The sequence below is a fragment of the Diospyros lotus genome, chromosome 2 (genome assembly GCF_014633365.1).
Source record: "Diospyros lotus cultivar Yz01 chromosome 2, ASM1463336v1, whole genome shotgun sequence".
Taxonomy (NCBI): domain Eukaryota; kingdom Viridiplantae; phylum Streptophyta; class Magnoliopsida; order Ericales; family Ebenaceae; genus Diospyros; species Diospyros lotus.
This window is the reverse complement of record NC_068339.1, coordinates 24,776,359-24,798,230: the sequence shown is the minus strand read 5'-3', so window position 1 is coordinate 24,798,230 and position 21,872 is coordinate 24,776,359. Positions and strand designations below refer to the sequence as shown.

Sequence of the window (21,872 nt, the reverse complement as noted above, 5' to 3'; positions counted from 1 at the left end):
TGATTGTTAAGTATATTCCTATTTTAACAAATTAAACGTGTTTTATTCGTATTAATAGGTTTTTATTCGTGTTAAAGTGTCATGTCTGTTTAATAAGTGAGTTACCGTGTCGTGTGTGATCTGTTTAACTTGTTTGTTAAACGGGTTACGTATGTCGTGTCATATAACCCGTTTAATAAATATGTCCGTGTTAGGGTGTAGGGTTTTGACATGATTAGTTAATCATGTCGTATTTGTATTTGTTATAATCGTGTTATACGTGTATCTCAACACGATATGAGTATGACCGGCCAACCGTTTTTGCCACCCCACCGATCAGGTGACCTTCTTGCTGGATCTTCCTAGCAGTAGGTTAAAGCTGCAAGCCCTTTATTTTTATTTCTCTTCTTGGTAGCAAGCTGGAGGTACCAGCGTTTCTTTTATTCTTTCATTTCCTTTTCTTACCTTGTTTTAGTGTAAGCTTCTTTAGTGATTTTCCGTAGTTGCAGATGGAAGTTTTGTTTCTCTTTTTTTGGCCTTGATTTGCTAGACAGTGAGTATAACACCCCACCTAAGGGCGTGTTATGTCTTAGGAAATTTTGAAAGTTATTTTTTTTTTTTTCAAATTATATTATTCCCGAAATTCCCTTAGACCTATCTAGTGTTCGGCGAAATAATTTATACACTAGATATAAATAAAATCTTATAAAGCGAAATCTGAAATCGAACCTGATCATAACATTTTATACATAGACAACCGAACATATATAGTACTTGTTACAAAGTTCTCACGATACATAAGCTTATAAAGATAATTTAAAACATACATAATACTTGAAACATAACATGGTACACTTGCTCATTCCTCAACGACTCGTGTCGTTACACATCTTTGACTTACGTACCATCACTGCAAATCTTGACTGGAATGTTGAATATTCTAGGGACAAAAATCAAATTAGATTATGAACTATCTAAGTAAGGGTATAAGATGTTTTAACGTGTGTGCATGCAATGTCTTACTCATTGTAGGTGTCAACTATACCCTTGATACTACCTACCATTTTTATGACCACCTCTTTCGAAGTTGGGGTGTATGGGGACACCCTTGGTACAGTAACGGTGCTAATTCATACTCCCTACGGCCACCATACATGTGATCAATGATATCAACGTGTACATATGCATTTCATAGCATGTCATGTGTGCAGTTTATGTGATGGATACATATCAGAGCATGTCAATATGATCAAACCATTCTCGAAGATGGGATTTAAATATAAACATTTATAACCATACTAAACTTGTAACAGTGCACTTATTTTTCACAATTAAGATGCCTCAATAAGCGTGACGACCTCGATAAACATGTCAAACGAGCTATTTCCCAATCCTCGGGCCCCAAGGTTCCTAAAACATTAAATTTATTCTAGAAAATCAATTTCCTATTTTTCTCATAATTTCCACAATTTCTCCTTATTTTCTATGTCTTATCTCCTCAAAATTCATAATAAATATCTAAACACTCATTTAACCCAATTTTCCTTCACTAATATTCTTAAAATAACATTTCTAGCTTTCTGGAATTTTCTTGAAATTTTTCAGATTAAATTCCTATTTTTTTCTTATTTTCATAATAACAAAATTACTTAAATAAATAATTAATTTATCATTTTCCAAAAAAAAATTCACAAAATAAGGCATAAACAAACTTCTAGATTTTCTGAAATTTTTTCAAAATTTTTGCAAAACTTTTCCTATTTTATTTTATTTTTTCTTTTTTTATTTTCTTTTTCCTTTATTTTCCTACCTGGCATGCGTGTGCGTCCCACACGCTGCTTCCTCATGCACTGGTGCGTACGACTACACGGCCGACCCCCCTGGGTCGTCTTCTCCGGCAGCCACTTCGCTGCCAGCAATCCTGCCGAGCCCCCAAGCTTCAAAAGAAACTTCCCTTCCCCCTAATTCCAACCTCCCAAACTCAAAATTAACCTTGGAATTTAGAAAAAACCAACAAAAATACCTCGTTTTGGTGATTGAAGGCTCGGCTCCGGCGATGCGCGACTTTCCGGCGAAGCTTCGTTTCTCCTACTCCTTTACTCCGTTGGCTACCAAACTCTCCAAAAATCTTGCTCACGACGCAAGGATCCAAACGCCACTCACCACTCTATCAAACATTGCCTCAATCTCCCAATATTTGAAGTAAAAGTTGGATGAAAATGAGTTGCCCAAACGCGGCTATTTATAGCCCAAAACCGGCCACGAGTTGTCCCATCAAGGGCGCCATGCGTTCTAGAAGCCATCCCAACGTCCATTGAAGCATTAATGCCCCCCCTCACCTCTGATTGCTTGTTGCAGGCCACTATAAGAATTTGAGAGATTTACCCACACATAAATTACCCACACATATTATACTTGGGTATTTACCCACACATAATGGTAATATATGTGGGTGATTAAATTAGACATACTCATTATATTATCCACATTTATTATGTATGGATAAATTGATATATCCACATTTATTTTGGCAAAATAAATTCCTTCCACTTTTAGAGGTTGGTGGGATATTTTTCGATAAAATTTTATTTGATGTGACATTTATTTTGGATTATATTACCCACACATATTAATAAATGTTATGCATGTGTGGGTAATTATTTAAAAATTTACCCACACATAATTAGAAATGTTATATATGTGTGGGTATTCACGTATTAGCTGATGTGGCAATTTTTTGAATTATATTACCCACATATATCAATAACTGTTATGTATGTGTGGGTAATTATTTATAAACTTACCCACATATAAATCATCCACACATATTAGACGTAGGTATTTACTCACACATAAGGGTATATATGTGTGGGTGATTAAATTAGACAAACTCATTACATTATTCACATTTATTATGTGTGGGTAAATTGATATACCCACACTTATTTTGACGGAAAAAATTCCCTTCATTTTCAAAGGTTGGTGGGAAATTTCTCGATAAAATTTTAGCTGATGTGGCATTTTTTTGGAATTATATTATCCACACATATTAATAAATGTTACGCATGTGTGGGTAATTGTTTATAAACTTACCTATACGTAATTACAAATGTTATATATGTGTGGGCATCCATGTATTAACTGATGTGGCATTTTTTGGAATTATATTACCCATATATATTAATAAATGTTGCGCATTTGTAGGTAAATATTTATAAACTTATCTACGCATAATTACAAATGTTATATAGGTATGGGTATCCACGTATCTATGATTTTATACTTAAATTACAAAACTACATCATTTTAATTTTTATAATTTAAAATAATTTATTTATTTTGATTTTATTTACAAATACAAATAATAAACCTAAAACTAAATCCCTACACTAAAATTCCCCATTCCCTAAAATTAAATCCCTACCTGGTTTCTAATTTCTAAAATCCCTCTTTTGCTAATCTGTTCAAATCTAAAATCCTTGAAACCTTAACAAATATACGGTATCATTAAGCTCATAAAAATTTCCTATAGAAATAAAGATAAAGTAGCGAAACTCTGGACCTTTTCCATCCTTTGCAACATTTCTCATATCGATTAGGAGGACATGGTTTATTTCAGTATCTTTTAACCTTGTTTATGATCCCATTTCATCTCTTTTCTGATTTTTTTGTGTTTAGGGTTATATTTACAGTTTTTTGTTATTGAATCTATTTTCATTAATTCTTTTTATTCTAACCAAAAAAGAATTATTAAAATTTAACTAACACTATCATAAACAATTCTTAATATAATTATGTAAATGTATGAATATAATTATTAAGTTATTATAATTAAACATTAATTATTTATTGATAATACAATATATTAAAAATTACGAACATATTGAAAAGAATATAATTTATTAAACTAATTTATTATAATTATAGATTTATTATATAATTAAATTTTTAAATAAATATTATTTTGATGCAATAATTTAAATTATTTTATTATCATATTTTAGATGATTATCATAAATTATAATTTAAATTATTTAATAATTTTCATAATTTAAATTATTTTATAAGTTATTATAATATTAAATTATTTTATTTCTATCAATTAAATAATTATTAATATTTTTTTAATAACTAAATATTTCAAAAAAAATTAAAATGTTGGCGGGAGAACCCTGCCTCTTTCTTAGCCAATTCCCTCCCCAAATTCCCATTTCACCAAAACCCTAACTCACCCCCTCTCCCTTCTCTCTCTAAACTCATTCCCACCGCCTCCGTCTTCAATCGTCGTCGCTGTTCAACAAGGTCTGGTTCTCTCTCTCTTCCTCTCTCTTCTCGACTCATTGCCTCCGTTCTTCTTCCTCCAGCTTTGCAGACCCGTTGCCACTGACCGTTCGTCGCACTAAAGGTATGTACGGAATGAAGGTCCGTCAATTTTTAGCCCATGATAGGTTACAAAATACGCAATTGGTTGAATTTGTTTCCATATTTGTTAAATCATTGGATTTGAAGCTTGGATGTCAATATTTTTTTGTTGTTGAGAATAGCACCATATTTGCCATCACTTGCTCATAGATTTGTAAGGTAGAACGTCATTCTGAATTGTCATATGAAGGCAATTGTTTGGCACAAAGAAATGAATTGTCTGAACTTTGAAGAAACATTCGTCGTGAGATCTTTTCATATATTTTGTCCCTACAACTAATTCAATACTCTGTCACTCTGGTTGGTGCACTTGTAGGTCTTTGTATGTTAATTATGATTTTTATGGTTTTTTTAACTCATCTGTCTTCTTTTCTCTTGCACTATCCTTGCAGAATCCTATTCACCTTGCTTTGAAGTGCTTTTCTGTGCAATTCTTAATTAAATATGTCTAAGACTTGGTGCATGTCATCAAAATCTTAAGAGAGTAATTGAAGATCTGTACTATATCAGTCCCCAAGTTTATGAAGTCATAAACAATGTTGTCCTCTAAAAGAGAATGGCAAAGATTGTAATGTTTTTTTTTTTTTTGCTTCAAATAGTGTCTAGAATTCCATAGAAATTGATGTCAATTACTATTTCATGGCATTTTACAATTTTTGTGCACACTTTATTTTCAGCACACAACATATAAACATACTCAAAAGAAATATTTCTCACTAACAATGCTGGAGGGATTCCCTTGCTCAAGGAGTTGTTCTGCACATACTTGTCATTAACTCTTTTAAAGTTAATGCACATTTTATAGCTGTATTAGGAAACAAGGCTTTAAATTGGCACATGGATCTGATAAAAATTAAAACAGTCAGCCCATTTCACCAAAGTTTCAAAAGATGGTGCCAGTCAAAGTTGGTTCATAGAAGTAATGTAGGTTTAAGTAAAATTTCCTTTGTTGTAACGGTCGTATATTTATTTATTTAATGTCTAAATGTGATACTTTTGTGTAGAGCGTGAAAAGATATAGAGTATGGATCGTGAATGGGTAAAGAACTCAAATAGAATAAAAGAATATTTCTATGCTATACTCTAGGTGGTGAGTTCACGTCTCCAAATCAAGAGCGGTTCATCACTACAAGGCAAGGCTTCTTTTCCATCCTGGCTTCTTCTTCTGCAAAGTTGTTTATATGTCAAATATGTACTTAAGGTTTGGTTTTGTGGTTGGACTTTGTTGTTGTAGGACTTCTGGGTGTTGGACCTAAAAACAAATCAATGGGAACAATTAAATTATAAAGGTTGTCTAAGTCCACGATTAGGTTATCGGATGGTAAGCTGAGCAACATTTAGATTTATAAGACAAGCAATGTTCATATGTACAGTTTTTGTAATTATTTGAATATTTGCACTGGCCCATAGAGCTCAAACTTTCTACTATATTGTTCTACTTGTTTTATATATTGTCCTCATGAAGGAAGTAAATAAAATATATGAATTTGTGAATGTGTTGCATCTTTTGAACTGATATATAAAAGTAGAACGACCACAACAACAACACTTCTTATCTCTAGAGCAAACTAACTCACTAGTAACCTGTTCTCTCCCCATGTCTCCAAAATTATTGGTCTCAAATGCATTTTTTACAGCCACTTATTTATTCATCCTTTTCATTTCATTAGGATTTTCTGTTTGACAATGTTGAGATACAATGATCCTTTGTTTCTATAAAATTGTCAACAATTCAATGATTGGTGCACAGTCAATGTTTTATTTTTTATTGCTGCTATTTCTTTTGAATAGATAATTATAAAATATATGCTTTCAAGTTTTTGCTCTTTTTAACGTAGCTTCTTCTCCTTCTCTAATCTCTTCTTCTTCTCCCATTCACAAATGCACATGTAGTTATATATCTTTAGACTTTTTAATTTCTTATGCTCTGTTATATCTCATCATAGTTCATTTTCCTATTTTGAATTTGTAAGCCATGAATTATATGCCATTTATCAAGGTTTTTCGTGGTATGGATAGTGGTCGTCTCCAGAGTTAGAGGCTAAATATGTAAATATATATATTTTTTCAAAGTTAAAGGAGTTAGAGGCACACTGCTTCTTAAATATTTCTGCCTCTTTTAATCCGATTTTGGGATAGATCGGTTGATTAAGTCGGATATGTTGTTTGTGGAATTTGTAATGTCTATTGTTTACTTCATTTGATTTGAGCTCGTTATGCACTTGTCTTCTATCTCATTGTTCATGCACAAATTCACGCATTTGTATGGTTTAGGCCCATTTTCACAGATGGAAGTCATGATTAGAGCTGAAGTTGTTGGTATATATTATATTTGATGGATTTGTGAATAAAATCACTTTAAAACAACAAATTTCTACTTCTTGTTAATGTATAGTGCTGAAAGGTTGCATATGTGTTGTTTTTTATTGATTTTTTTTTTTTTTAAAAGTGGAGTGGGCTCTGTATAGGAATTAAACATTACATGTGTTTCCTCGTACAACTTGTTATCACTTTTCGAAAGTGCTTTTGTTATTAGACGACTATTTTTTGGCAGCTTTGAATGTCATTTTGTAGATATGTTCCATGTTTGTAAATTCCCTGCAACATCCTTACCATAATTTATGCTTAGTGTATATTAAATTAGTAGTGATACAATGTTTTTTAAGTGCCAGCTATAAAAATAAAATTATTTTATAGAAGCATTCAAAATTTGTAGGATTCATCTTAACCTTTATTCTTCATTTTTATGTTCATCTTAGAAGCACCCCTGTGAAACTTGCTTTTGGTTGTTCCACTTGGCATATGATTTGAATGTGTGACTGTAATAGCAATAGTTAATTTTCTAAATGTGGTGCATAAGTTCCGTCTTTTATTGCCAAGTAAAATTGATCAAAACATTTTGCATGTATTCTTTGGGAAAGTTTAATCTAATAGAACTTGGTTTCCTTTTAAGTCTACACATGCATTTTCTGTAGCCGTGATTTGCCACTGGTTGATTTAATATTCCATTCCATCCAATTGTATATATCTCAATTATGCTATTAAATTCAAACATTTTTAGGCACTTTGCGCGGCATTATCTTAAATGCACCACATTTAGATCATCAGTCATTTCTGCTGATGCATGCTTGTAGTTGGATAGTTTAGCAAAACAATTGATTAAGAATATGCTGTATTTTTTTTACAGGAACAAAAGATGCAGCTAAGGCGAAATAATCCTCCAAATAAAATGACTGATAAGGATATATTAGAAAAGGTTATTGGACGACAATTTGTCTGCTTATTTAGTTGGGGGCGATCTCCTAATACTTTCAAGGCAACATGCACTAGTGGGGAGTCCAGTCATCCAACATACAATCAATTGATTGAAGATTTGAACCATACAAGTGTCTTTTTCAAGAGCTCTAGGGAGACGTAAACATATTCCTACAAGCGTTGATTGAGAAAAATATTATGCCTCGTCTACTCCACATGTATTATCAGATCATAGTTCAGAACGATCTTGCCTCGCCCCATCTCACCTCGACCCATGCAGCTCTAGCCCTTCCCTTTATTTTACTAAACAAGAGTTTGACGACGAGATTTAATAATTTGTTTTATGTTTTTTTTAATATAGTTTGAACTTTTTAGGTGATTTTATCTTATTTTATGACTTTTTATGTGCATATATGTTTGAACTAGATTGTAATAAATGTTGCAACAATTGAATTTTTAAATATAAAATTTTAGCTTTGTCCACACATAATATGTTTTTTAGCCACACATATGGAAATTATTCTCTCATAATATTAAATTATTTTTTATATTATTGCCTACACATAATATATTTGTTACCTATATTATATTTTTTTTTATCCACACATATTCAAAAAAAATTTATATTATTATCCACACATAATATTTTTTTTACTTACACATAACGTTTTTACCCACAGATATAAAAATTATTTTTAATATTATTACCCACACATAATCTTAATTTTATCTGCACATAAACAAATACACGTGTCATGTCACATCATTATTCAATTAAAGTCACGTCATCAGCCATGTCACAATTACAACTTCTTAACATAAAAATACCTACACATACAAAAATATTTATCTACACATATATGTGTGGGTAATATATTAAGTTTTATTCACACATCAATATATGTGTGGGCAAAAGTTATTTTCTAACCCCTCTTTACCCACACATTTTGACATTTACATTATGTGTGAAGAAAAATTATAGTTGACACATAAGGTAATTTTTACCCACATTTACGTGTGTGGGTAAATCCTTCAAATTCTTGTAGTGGGCGCGGCCAGAGCATGGCCATCGTGCCTGCTCCATTTTTGCTGATTTATATATATATATAATGTACATATATACGAATTATATAACAGTATATTATAAGAAAATCTCAATATTTCAATACATAATATAATTTCTGATATTTAACTATGATTAAAAATACATAATATGATTTCTGATATTTTAACTATGATTAAACTATATATTTTATGCAATATAAATAAATTTAATTACAATCTAAATATACCTTACCCTATTCAATTTACCGATAAACACTAAAATTCTACTAATTTCTCTAGGGTCCAAAATTACAATTATTATTTACAATGTCCTAAGGTATTACAGTGAGGTAGCTTTTAGTGGGTTTGTAACGCCCCGTTTTCTCACAACGAGCGTTAACTCGAGATTTCGGGAATATTTTTTTTTTTCAACATCGAACACAACATAAGTCTCTCAATGCATATACCTTCATCATAATCATTTCCCGTCAATCCCGATCGTACCTTCTTAGCATATCAAAATTTAATAATAAACTAAGACAGGTATCAACAATCACATCAGCGGAAGCAAGATCGAAACCTCAATGATATATAACCGACAATTCCTTTACAATAACCAAATCGATGTTTCACATGAAAATATCAAAATATTACATAACCTCTGAACATCGTAATCATGGACAAAACCTACGAAAACTAAACATAGCCGCTACATCTCGATGATATTCTTTCCCTTGGCGCCACTGCTTTCACCTGGAACGTTTGAATATTCCAGGGACATAGTCCAAATTGGATGCTGAATCATCTAAGTGAGAGTTCAAAAACGTTTTCATGCAGATATGAAAAATCATATACAAAATCGATAAATCCCGACATGCACCAGCCTAAGAGAATCCCACATAGCACTTAACCCTAACCGAGGAAAATGCAATCTCTCTAAATGCGACACAACCACTTCGGCCCATTGGCATAACAATCCTGCTTAAGAGGGACAACCTCGACATATGAACCCGGGAATCACCCCATTGTCATTGTAGGCTTTACGCTCCAACCCAAAAGCATTCCAAAACCCAACGCAACCCTAGCCCCAACAGTGTCACATCAGCACTATCCTCGGAATCGACGTCACCTTGGCATTAATGCTATTGCTCAAAGGAACCTGGGGTGGTGTCCACTCGCAGCCCCGCCACTTGAGCCAACAACCGGGGTGGTGTCCACTTCAGCCCCGCCACTTGGGTCCCGTAGGGTGAAGTCCGTCTCAGTCCCGTCCCAAGTGGGTCACCTAGCATTAATCCTAGGTACGCATCCCGAGTGCTATCACTCTGGGCTACGTCACAGGTTAACAACCCACATCCCGCATGGACGACACAAAACATGCCAATGGTCGAAAATCATAACATGCATCACTTAAATCATAACATGCATAACTTAAAAATCAACACTTAAAATCAACGTTTAATGTACGTGCAAACAATCATTTGGACAATTCATCACAAAAACCCAAGCCATAGGGATGAAAACCACTCACATGTCACTTAAAGTCTTTTTGGGTAGAACCACTCGCAAGTCAAAACAAAGTTGAGGGCGAACACTCACCTTTGGCGAAATTTCAAATTCTTCTCGACAAGCGCGGTACGCCTCGATTTGCGTGCCTTCTTCGAACTTCTCACGAGTCACTTCGTCTCAACCCTCAAGGCACCCTAATCATCACATTTATCCAACAATTATAATTTTCCTTAATTTTCTCACAATTTTCCTATTTTTCTCCCATTTTCTTCTCTAATAATCCAAAATAAATATCTACACAACTATTTTCTAAAATATTTTTACATAATAATTCATAAAAAAATATTTATAAGCCTCTGGGATTTTCTGGAAATTTTCCAGATTTTTCTCCTATTTTCTCAAATTTCCATAATTACTTTTCCTTGAGAAAATTTATTTCTCATCTATTCACTTCGAATATACTTCAAGAAAAATCACCAAAACTCATAAAATAAATTCCTTATACTTCTGGAATTTTTTCATAATTTTCTAAAAATTTCTCCTATTTATTTTCTATTTACAATTCCTTTCAAAAATCAAAAATAATTATTTCCCCAAGAAATTTCTAAGATAACAATTCATCAAAATAAACTATTCATCATTCTTGAATTTCTGAATATTTTTACAGAATTTTAATTCCTTTAATTCTATTTTTTATCGAATTTTCTATATTTTCAGAATTAAAAAATACAGAAAAATACCTCCGGTCATCTTCTCCGGCGACGGCCCACCGGAAAATTGAAGCGACGACACCAGGCTGTTCCTCTCCCTTAGTCGATCCCAATGGTACCAACCTTGCTCGGAAAAGACCACCGGAAGCCTTCCGATTTGGCCAAAAACATCCGGTCGAACCTATCCCGCTACCGAACTCAGGCGAATCAAATTGACCCTCGATTTGAACTCCGATTGGCACGAAACTTTCCAGATCAGTTACCCATCAGATTGCGAACAAAAGCCCCTTATTAGATCGCTCGATCGATCACTCTACAACCCGATTTCATCTTCACTCGATATATATATATATATATATACGTTCGGCCAAATGCAAAAACACCTCTACACCGCTCCAAAAATTATGAAACTCTCCAGAAATGATCCTCTTCCCTCAAGGATCGAAAGCCCCTTGTTGGTTTCCCTCGATTTGCTCTCAAAATCGAGCAATTTGATGCTTCATTTTCGGCTGAAACCCTTGGCTATTTATAGCCAAATTCGACCCCCACGTGGCCGATTTCCGGCCAAGGCTTCTTTCCCACGTCTCCTAGACCTCCCTAGGCCACTCCCTGACGGTCCTAGGCTGCCCAAATCGCCGGAAAATCAGGCCAAAATCTCGGCCAAATCTGCCATGCTTTGGCAGATTTTCAAAAATTGCGATTTGGCCCCCTTTGAATTTCCTTTTACATTTTGGCCCTTATTCTCAAGCCCCTTAATTATCCAACTATACCACTAAGACCCACAAGATTATAACTTCTCATTTCTCCCTTGAAATTTTCAAAAATTTACCATTTTGACCTCCCTCAGGCATTTGTAGAAAATTACACTTAGGCCCGACTGATTTATTTGACCTCAAATCCACTCGATTCAACCTAAAACCTCTTAAGGGTTGTTCTATAAATCGAATACTAGTCCTTGATACCCTCTTTTGACTTTTTGGACATTGTTTATAACAATTCGGTAATACGACCTAATTGGCAGTTGTATTTTTGCTGTACCGAAAATTGTTCCCGATCTCATTTCTTTTATCACTAAAAATCATAATTTTAATTGCTCGTCGATACTATACCATTTTTCTTGGCTATCTAGGGTCCGAGGTACTCCCTCTGATTAATTCGGTCGTCCAAAGCTGTGTTAGTGTGCCCTATAGTCTTATTTTTCCCAAAATTCCAATTATGCCCTTTATCAAACATCATTTTTATCCTCAAAATTATTCTCGGGTGTTACAGGGTTGATTTTCCAACAACATCTTTACTTCATTTGCGAGATTCCTCCCATTTATGAATTTCATTTCATTCTTTAATCCGATTCAGTTCCAGATATTACTTATAGGCGTTATGGATCTCTTTTGTGTAAATTAAATTAAATAAGAGTCTCTTGAGATTTTATTTGATAAATGCTTACAGAGTATTGTATCGTTCTTCCTTCCTTGAGAATGATGCCAAATCAGTTGGTACTAGGTTTTTAGAGGGTTGACGGGATTTGGTTGTGGTCATGGTTTTCCGTAGGTATGAGTCGTGATAACAGATGCATGAGCTATTGTCCGATGAGGTGACGTGTTGATCATTTAGTGATGCTGGAGCAAACCGTTGATCGAGCCGAGAACGGTTGTTGACCGATTATTCCTAATCACATATTGTTAATCGGTGTCTAGTCACTGTCGACCAACTCTACCATTATGTGACATATCTCATGGCATTGTAGTGCATATATCGCATGGCATTGTAGTGCATGGGATTGGACTTGCATTAATTGGGGGTCATGCTTGTATGTGTTGGGAGTGTGAGCATTGGCATAACACAGTTGGCCTATTGTGTGCTGACTTGTGTATGTTAAGTGAGCATATGCATTTAGAGCATTTGCTTGTGCGAATTCTTACGTGGACGTAGCATAGCCTAATGATTGGCTTATGGGCGCGTTGTCATCACGTTAATGTTGCAAAAGTGATTGCATTCCTTATTTGATGCATTGCATGGTTACAATTTGATATGGATTGTGGTATGGAGTTGACCCCGGATAGCTATGACTGGAGTTGGGCTCCGGGTAGCTATGACTTGGGAACTCTGGCATGTGGGTATGATGAGAGCCTCAAGCTCGTGTGGATTATGTTGTGAGAGTTCGGGCTCATGTGGAATATGTTGTGAGAGCCTTGGGCTCATGTGGTTTATGATGTGAGGGTCGCGAGTTTACATCTTTTATGCCAGTCAGTCATGGTTGCGGCAGGTTTGTATGCTAGGACTTATGTGCCAAGTTGTGCATTTCCATGGGCCTTAAGAACCATTACATGGATTGGTATATTTGTGTTATGCACCGGATATCTTCGTGCATGGTATGGTGTGACATTATCATTTGTGGCATTGCACTGTGTGGGGCGTATTCTAGGTGAGAGATTCATTCCCAGATTTATATATATTCTTCTATTATACTTGCTGAGTCTTGTGACTCACCTTATTTTAACATCGTTCCAAGTATGGGAGCCGATGTTAAGAAGGGATGACTTGGTGTGTCGGTCTTAGGTGACTATGTGTACAGGGCAATCCCAACCGAAAAGATCTTTGGATTTGAGTTGTAGACAGCAGCTCAGATATTGTAATTGTTGTACTTGATTAATTGATGCTTTGTTATGTGAGGAAACACCCCTAAAATGTGTATTTATACTTAATTTGCTTCCATTGTTGTATAATTATGGGGCAAAATCTCAACCCATGTATTTGAATTACTAGCTAGATGTAAATAGAAATTGAGGAAATTCTAGGTCATCACATCAATGATTTTAAGATTAGACATTTCAGGATTCAATTGGATACTTTGAACTAATTGATTCTACAAAACATGTTCACAGTATAATTTAATAAAAAATTGAACAAGAAAATTAAAGCAAGTGTCATTAACTATTTAACTTACATATGTTTCTTGTTCTTTTCGACTCCACCAATTTCTCACATTTCTTTCTAGTTGCAAATCACATATCTGCTACATTGGGTTCATAACCATTTTTGCCTCCCTAAATAAAATAAAAAGTTTAGGGTAACTGTTATCTAACATATTGATATATATATATATATATAAAAGAAAATTGTTGATGGTATATGTTATAGTATCATTTGGTATGCAATCTCTCTCATTGGCTTGCTTCTAATCCTATAAGGCATGTGTAGCATCTTTTTATTTTTTGAATTTCTTTCACTTTTTTTCTATTAAAATTTAGAAAATTTAATAACAACATAAAATATATCAATAAGATAGAAATGTTACTCCTTAAAAAACTAGAAGTAGAATTACAAAAAAAACAAATCAAGATTGTTCACCTTGACATGAAGCTTGAAAATGGTTTTTGACAAGCCATTCCATTCTTCTTGACCTTGAATCTCTTCAAGATTTTTTTTTTTTTAGAATGTCTTGTACACTATTGTACCACTTGATATATTTTCTATTCAAAGAGGACCTCCAATTGTTCCACAAGAAACACTTGGGACTAAGTGCATCTTCACGGTGATCCTTCATATTATCATTTTTAAATTTCTCCTACAAAGAAAAGTTAAACAAATCAATAACCAAATTTGAAAGTATATATATCAACTAGTTTTTATTTACCTTAATTGCAATCCACATTGTTAGTTCCAAATGATGACAAATATATCCCAAGAATGGGGGTGAATTGAGATTAGGGTAAATTCTTCTATAGTTTAAGGACCTATTGTTTGCAGAACACTATGTTTCAAAATATAAATGAGTATGTTTCGAAATCAACCTTTCTGTTAAGTATATTTTAAAATATGAATGAGTATGTTTCAAAATCAATATTTCTGTTAAGTATGTTTCAAAACCTATTAGGATATGTTTCGAAACCTTCCTCTATTTTGCTTATTTTGTAACTTTAACTTTTGAAAATTCTTCTTTTGAAAGCATGAACAATGAGAATAGGCAAGTAAAATAGTAAAGCAAGTGCACACGAGATTTATAGTGGTTCGACACCCCACCTAGTCCCCTACCTTCAAGTTTACCCACTTGAAGAATTTTCAAACATAATCACTTTCACTAGTAATCAACCACAATAAGGGTTTTACCACGGTTCATCCTAAAACCTTGTACATGATGAATTTTTATAGCTCAACTCAAACTTTACACCACAATGAGTTTTAAGGCTAAACTCAAACCTTACAAACCAATAACAAGATAAATAAAACTTATCTTTTACAGCCCAACATATTTAATGCAATAGAATGTCTTACCAAATGGCTTTACAAAGTTCTTGATTTGAGGGGAGAAGAGCCAGAAGGTTGAGACTTTGAATTTCAGCTTGCTTCTCCTTTTCACACCATAATGCACATTAAGGCTTGTATGTATGGATCTTCTGAGAGCTTGTCAAAAAGATTTCATTCACAAGTACTTGAGTGTGTATCTTGTGTCTCTTGTATGTATGTTCTAATGCATATGCTTGTAAGTACATCTTGTCTTCAAAGAACTGATATATATACCAATAAATAGAATTTTGACTAATTATAACCGTTAGAGACAAGATATTAAAGTAGATTTCAAAACACACCTTATTGGTTTTGAAACAATACACTTTTACACTAAGGTTTCGAAACATACATCATATGCTTCGAAACATTCAGTCTTTACAACTAGTTATGCACTTAGAGAAAGAATGAGTAGGAGACAATGCTTTATGCTTACTTATGATTTTGTTTTGTTCTCCACTTACAAATTTTGAAATTGTAATTATGGAGTATGGAGATTAAGTAAAAAGTAAGCTTTTTGAAAAACTTTGGAATATAAAGAGAATGAAAAGAAAAAACATCTCGGGTTTTTAAATATTCTGCTAACAAAGTCAGATGTTTCGAAACATGTTATGAAGGTTTCAAAACATACTTCAAAAATATATTTCAACACCTATGCAACTTAGATTTTAAATGCTCTGCTGACAGAATTGACAAAGATTTTAAAATATACTATATAGTTTTCAAAACATATGCTTACATATCAAATAGGTTTCGAAATATAGCATGCAAGCTTAACAAACATTTAAACCTTATCAGAAGGTATTTCGAAACAGGTATAGAAACATGACAGAATGATGTTTCGAAACATAAAAATTAAGTTTCAAAATATGATGTATGAACTTTGGATTTTTCAAACATTTGAACATTCGTGCCAGACACTATTCATGCATGTTTCGAAATATGAAAATCTTATTTCAAAATATGAATTTCATATAAAAGATTTTTCATTCTAAGATAGATTTTTCATCAAACACATTTTTTCATATATCAAAAAATATGATACAACGCATGTGGCTCTTTTCTTATTCTCTAATTTTTTTTCCAACTATGAACTCTAAAAAGGCAAATTTTAAAATCACAAACAATCATAACATATTTCAACACCTATGCAACTCAGATTTTAGGTCAAATAACTCGATTTTGATAGAAAGTTACTTCTAGTTGATTATCATTTTTTAGATCAACAATTCTTTTATTCTTGTTCATTCCTCGAACTCTTTTCTCATTGTCTGACATAAATTTGTTAAAGTTACATAATTATGTATTAATGTGTAATAATACCAAAATTATGATAAATAAATACCATCATTTTTCACTCGTGCTTTCTTTTTCTCTTGGTGATTGATGTGGATGTAGTTCGACTTCATTAGGTTGTAGTGCAATTTCATCAATTAGTGGATTGTTTGGAAGACATTGTGAATCATCAATTGATTGGTTTTGTCTTTCTTTCCCTATGAAGCAACAAATAACAAAATTTAAATTATTAAATTCTAAATAAATACCTTAGGAAATCTAGAATCATTCAATTAAAAATAACATTAGAACCTTAAGAAGAAAATAATATCAAACCAAGGCATCAAATACAGACTGAACCATCATCACTTTGATTTTCTATTTTTTTTTCTTTGTGAAGCAACAAAAAAACACAATGAACTACATATACTTCTTAGATCCAAATAAATATCTTAAATGACCTATAATAATTCAATTAAGAAGTAAAATTAAATGAGAAGAAGCAATTTCAAACCTATGCGTCCAATACAAATTGAATCATCATGACCTTCATTTCCTATTTCTTTTTATGCGAAGCAACAAAAAACAAAATTTAAAGACCTAGTAATATCTTAAAAGATCTAAAATCATTCAACTAAGAAGAAATAATATCTCCAAACCTGATTCTTCGACATGTTTTGATAACTTAAAGGGAACTGGGCATGTTGACTTATTCTCGTACGCAAAGATATGAATGTTCATTTCTTTATAACTTTCTTTAAACATTTGAAGCAAATCAACATCACATGTGACCCACATCTCATCTCCATATATGATGTGCATCCCTATAATATATATATCTAGATGTTTTGAGCACGTCTCTTGAATGTCCATATAAGTATACTTACTTTTGTTTCCAATTCTATTTTGTCACTCTCAAAGTAGAAAAGCAAATTGTGTAGCATCATTTTACCTATCACAAAACTCTTTGCTTAGATCATAAAAAATGCTATTAATTGAACAAATTCAAGGGCCAAAAAAGCATACAATAATACAAACCTGGGTTCCCCAACACCAACCCTTTGTTGCCTTAAAAACAAAACGATGTGAACTTTTGCTAGCTCATTTTTTATTTTTCTCTTTGATTGGGACTTTTGATCCTCTAATAGAAGAATATGTTGACTTTGAAGTTGACAAACCCCTTCCCCTTCCTCTAAGTAAAGTAGAGGTATGAAGACATATTTATCACTCTTTGAGCCTTCCTTGTCTTTTGTCTCTTTTATATTACTATAAAGCACAACCAAAAATAAATTAGTAACATATATTAAAATAAACATGCATGCACAATAAAAACTAATATGCAAAAGAGTTAAAATTCATAACCTTAGTGTCCTTCATTTCTTTTTATTAAATAAATAATTGTGTCAAAAGACTGTAATTCTCGCTGCTCTTTATGTCAAAAGAGGGGAAGAAATTTTTTTGATATAACCATACACACTGCAATTGTAATGATCTAAAAATAACAACTTGGGCTGGTCATAATTGATTTCCTATTGCAATTGGTGGATTTTTTTGTGGTTGTTTGGTCAGGGTAGTCAGCGTTATTGTTGAACTTTTCAAAGCTATATATGTCCTATAAAATGGAAGGGGAAAAGAGAGATGTTACTATTTAATGAATAAAACTTTTATTTAAAAAATGTGAATCATCTATGGACAACAGAAAGATAATTGGGAGAGAATGAATTAAGTACTTTCTCAAATAAAAAATAAAGAAACAAGTAAAGATCCTTTCACCCTGTGCTTTTGAAAATGATAAAATGAGGCACCTTAGATGTTTCAATCACGTCACTGTTTCTATCGTGGTCTTCCTTCTACTTCAAATGCAATTCATACACGTAAGATGTAATAACTGACTTCATAGAAATTAGTATATATCGATGATAGTGTAAAAAAAAAAAAAATAACATTAACTGAATATATTTTGCGCTGAATACAGGCAAGGAACTCTCAAGTTCAACGTGCTTAACCTGGGGAAATCTAAGGATGGAAGACCCCCTCGAAAGTTCGTATAGTCCTATCAAGGTAAGTTATTCCGGTCCTTCCTGTTGCTCGAGCGAGATGTTGCAGGTGGTATCAGAGCTGACCCCCGAGCCTCTGAGCGCGGTGGTGGGGCAAACCTCAGTGAGGACGCTGAGTCCCTAAGGAGGTGCGTGTAGGTACCTTAGGCGAATCCCACATCGGCCATACAAAGGGGGAGATCTGGGACCAGTTATAACGTCGCATGACGAGGACGTCATGTGCTTAAGGGGGGTAGAATGTAATATCCCGAGAGCTCATAGAAGTTAGTATATATCGAGGATAGTGTAAGAAATGAAACAACACTAATTGGATACCTTTTGAGCTGAATGCAGGCAAGGAACTTTCAAGTTAAGTGTGCTTGACCTGGAGAAATCCAAAGATGGGTGACCCCTTGGGAAATTCATATAGATCCATCAGGATAAATTATTTCGGTCCTTCCTATCGCTCGAGCGAGATGTTACGCAAGAGGTCTATACTAAGACATAAGTATCAGCTAAAGTTGTCGATCCTTTCAATCAATTCTTTTCCTTCCCATCACTTCCATATTTGCACAGCATAGCTCTGTCTCGTGTTGGTGTTGTTTAATTAGTTCTTAATACGAACTTGATTGCTCACATGTATTTGACCAATTGAAATTAGTATGTTTTCATATATAAATATCAGGTGATGGAACACGATATTATTCATACCATAACCATTGATATCAATGTTGAGCCAGAGTCATGTAATCCCAAAAATGTAACATTCTGTCAACCGCAAGCTCAATAAGATTATTGGATAAAGTTTTCTCATAACATATTAATGAAAAATGAGATGGGATAAATTTCACCTCTTATCATAAATTAACTCTCTATTGAATACTATATCATGCTGACATGGTACACACCCTACTTTAATTTTACATGATACAATTCTACCTTTTAGATGTTGCACACTAGTACAAATCCTGCCTCTTAGATGAGTCCTGTGATTTTATTTTAATTCTTCAAATAGTGGAACAGTCATCATTGGAAACTTAATTTGCAGCTTCATGAATGTACAAAACTATTGGTACTTTGATTTACTTCATTGTTCTGCTGAAACCTGTTGGGGATTTTATTGATCCTGAAAGAAGCTTAATTTGCTTTGCATTGAAAATTCAAACGCTGTTTGGAACCAAATCTTTCCTCTCCACAGAGAGAGAAAAAGAGAGAGAGAGAGAAGTTGGGTGAATATTTATATTGGTGTTAGGTGTGATTAGAAATTCAAGGGTCTTTTATAGATAGTGATGAGTTTGGGTCGTGTATGTCTCTGTGGACCAAATTGATGTTGTCCAAGTATACTTTTCAAAAATCTAACCACCCCGGCCAACGCAGGTCCACCCATAGACTCAATCATCGTGGCTCTTGGTGTTGGTTCTTAGGTCTATACCTAGACCTGTGAAGTGGAAACATTATTTGATTCAAACTAAAAATTTTAGTCAAGCCAAATAATTTTGATTAAATATGTTTAATTTTTTATTTCAATTCTATTGGATTTTTATAATGAAAAAACTTAATTTCTTTTTTTAGTTTGGTTTTAACACTAATACTTTTATTATTATCCAATTGAAAGAAATTACACTACAAAAAATTTGATTTTTTGCGACGATTTTTTAAAATCGCCGCAAAAGACCGTGTTTTAGGGCGGTTTACAAACTGCCACAAAATACATTCTTTGTGGCGATTTATTTAATATTTTGCGGCGATTTCCCAAAAACATCGCAAAATTCATTAAAAATTTAATTTTGCGACGATTTTTTGAAAATTGTCGCTAAATTTAAAAAAATAATTTAATAATTTAAAATTAAAATTAAATAACATTTGTGGCGGTTTTTCAAAACCACCGCAAAATTAATTAAAAAATTTAATTTTTTTAAAAAATTAAATAATTAATTTTAATTTAGAAAAAATTAAATAATTAAAAAATAAAATTAAATAATTTTAAAAAATCACAGCAAAATTCATTACAAATTTTAATTTTAAGAAAATAAAAATAAATTTAACAAAATTTTAATATAAAATTTTTTAATAAATTTAAAAAATATATAAAATATTCTTTTTATTTTTTAACCAATTAATTTATTTAATTTAATTCAATTAATTTATGTTTTTCAATTTATAATAAAGAATATAAATTATAATTACGAAAAATAGTGGTTTTATATGTTAGTATATAATTTATAAGCGTGAACATTTAATAATAAGGTTTGGTAGCTCAACTGGTTTCGCGCGCATACGCGCACATGAGAGATTTCGAGTTCGAGTCTGGGGGAAGGGGAAGATGCTGGAAAAATTAGAGACGGATTTTGAAATGAAAAATATTATGTCTCAAATTTGAGATGCATTTTATGATGAAAATTTTTCGTCTCAGATTAGAGATGGATATTGAGACAAAAAATTATTCGTCTTAAATTTCAGACGAATTTTGAGTCAAAATTTTTTTGGCCTCAAATTAAAGATGAATTTTTAGACACATATTATCTGTCTCAAATTAGAGACGAATTTTGAGACAAAAAATTATTCGTCTCAAATTTTAGATGAATTTTGAGATAGAAAATTATTCGTTTCAAATTTTGATTTATAAATATTGCAATTAAATATATCCCTAAATTAAATATATTTATTTAAATTAAATTCTATATATATATTTCATATGCATAAAATATAAAATGAAATATATATAAATGTAAGATAAATATATAAAAATTTATAAATTAAAATATATATTCAATTTATAATAATTTACTATTGATAATATTTATTAAATGTATACAAAATGGAAAAAAAGGAGTGAAAGGTAAAAAAGGGGAATTTTTTGCATTTTAAAAAAAATGATTATATGAATTATATTTTGTTTAATATGAAAAGTATACTAAAATTGAATTGAATAATATTTAAAGAATATATAAATACTATTTGTAGATTGAAAAGATTATATAAAAATGTAAACTAAATATATAAAAATTTATAAATTAAAATATATATTAAATGTATAATAATTTACTATTGGTAATATTTATTAAATGTACACAAAATGATAAAAAAAAAAAGAAGAAGAAGAAGAGAATAGAGAAAAATGGGCATTTTTGCATTTAAAAAAAAATAGTATATGAATTATATTTTGTTTAATGTTAAAAATATACTAAAATTGAACTGAATAATTTTTAGAGTATATAAATACTATTATTGGATTGAAAATATTATTATATATATGAATAAGCATTTAGATTTCCTGATGAAAGTCTTATTCTTAAATGTTAAGAATATGTGACAAAAACTTCTAGATTAAGAATTTCTTAAAGGTTTTATCAATCCGCAT

At 32.2% G+C, this 21,872-nt stretch overlaps 2 long non-coding RNA genes across 2 annotated transcripts; one reads left to right on the top strand and one right to left on the bottom strand.

Moving 5' to 3' along the window:
- The first annotated feature begins 221 nt into the window (after positions 1-221).
- LOC127794051 (uncharacterized) lies at positions 222-19,210 on the top strand. Its single transcript, XR_008021536.1, has 3 exons — positions 222-404; positions 18,451-18,536; positions 18,866-19,210. It is a non-coding gene; the product is annotated as an uncharacterized LOC127794051 (long non-coding RNA).
- LOC127794052 (uncharacterized) lies at positions 9,267-11,361 on the bottom strand. Its single transcript, XR_008021537.1, has 3 exons — positions 10,947-11,361; positions 10,297-10,400; positions 9,267-9,453 (listed from the first exon to the last, which is right to left on the bottom strand). It is a non-coding gene; the product is annotated as an uncharacterized LOC127794052 (long non-coding RNA).
- Positions 19,211-21,872: the final 2,662 nt, after the last annotated feature.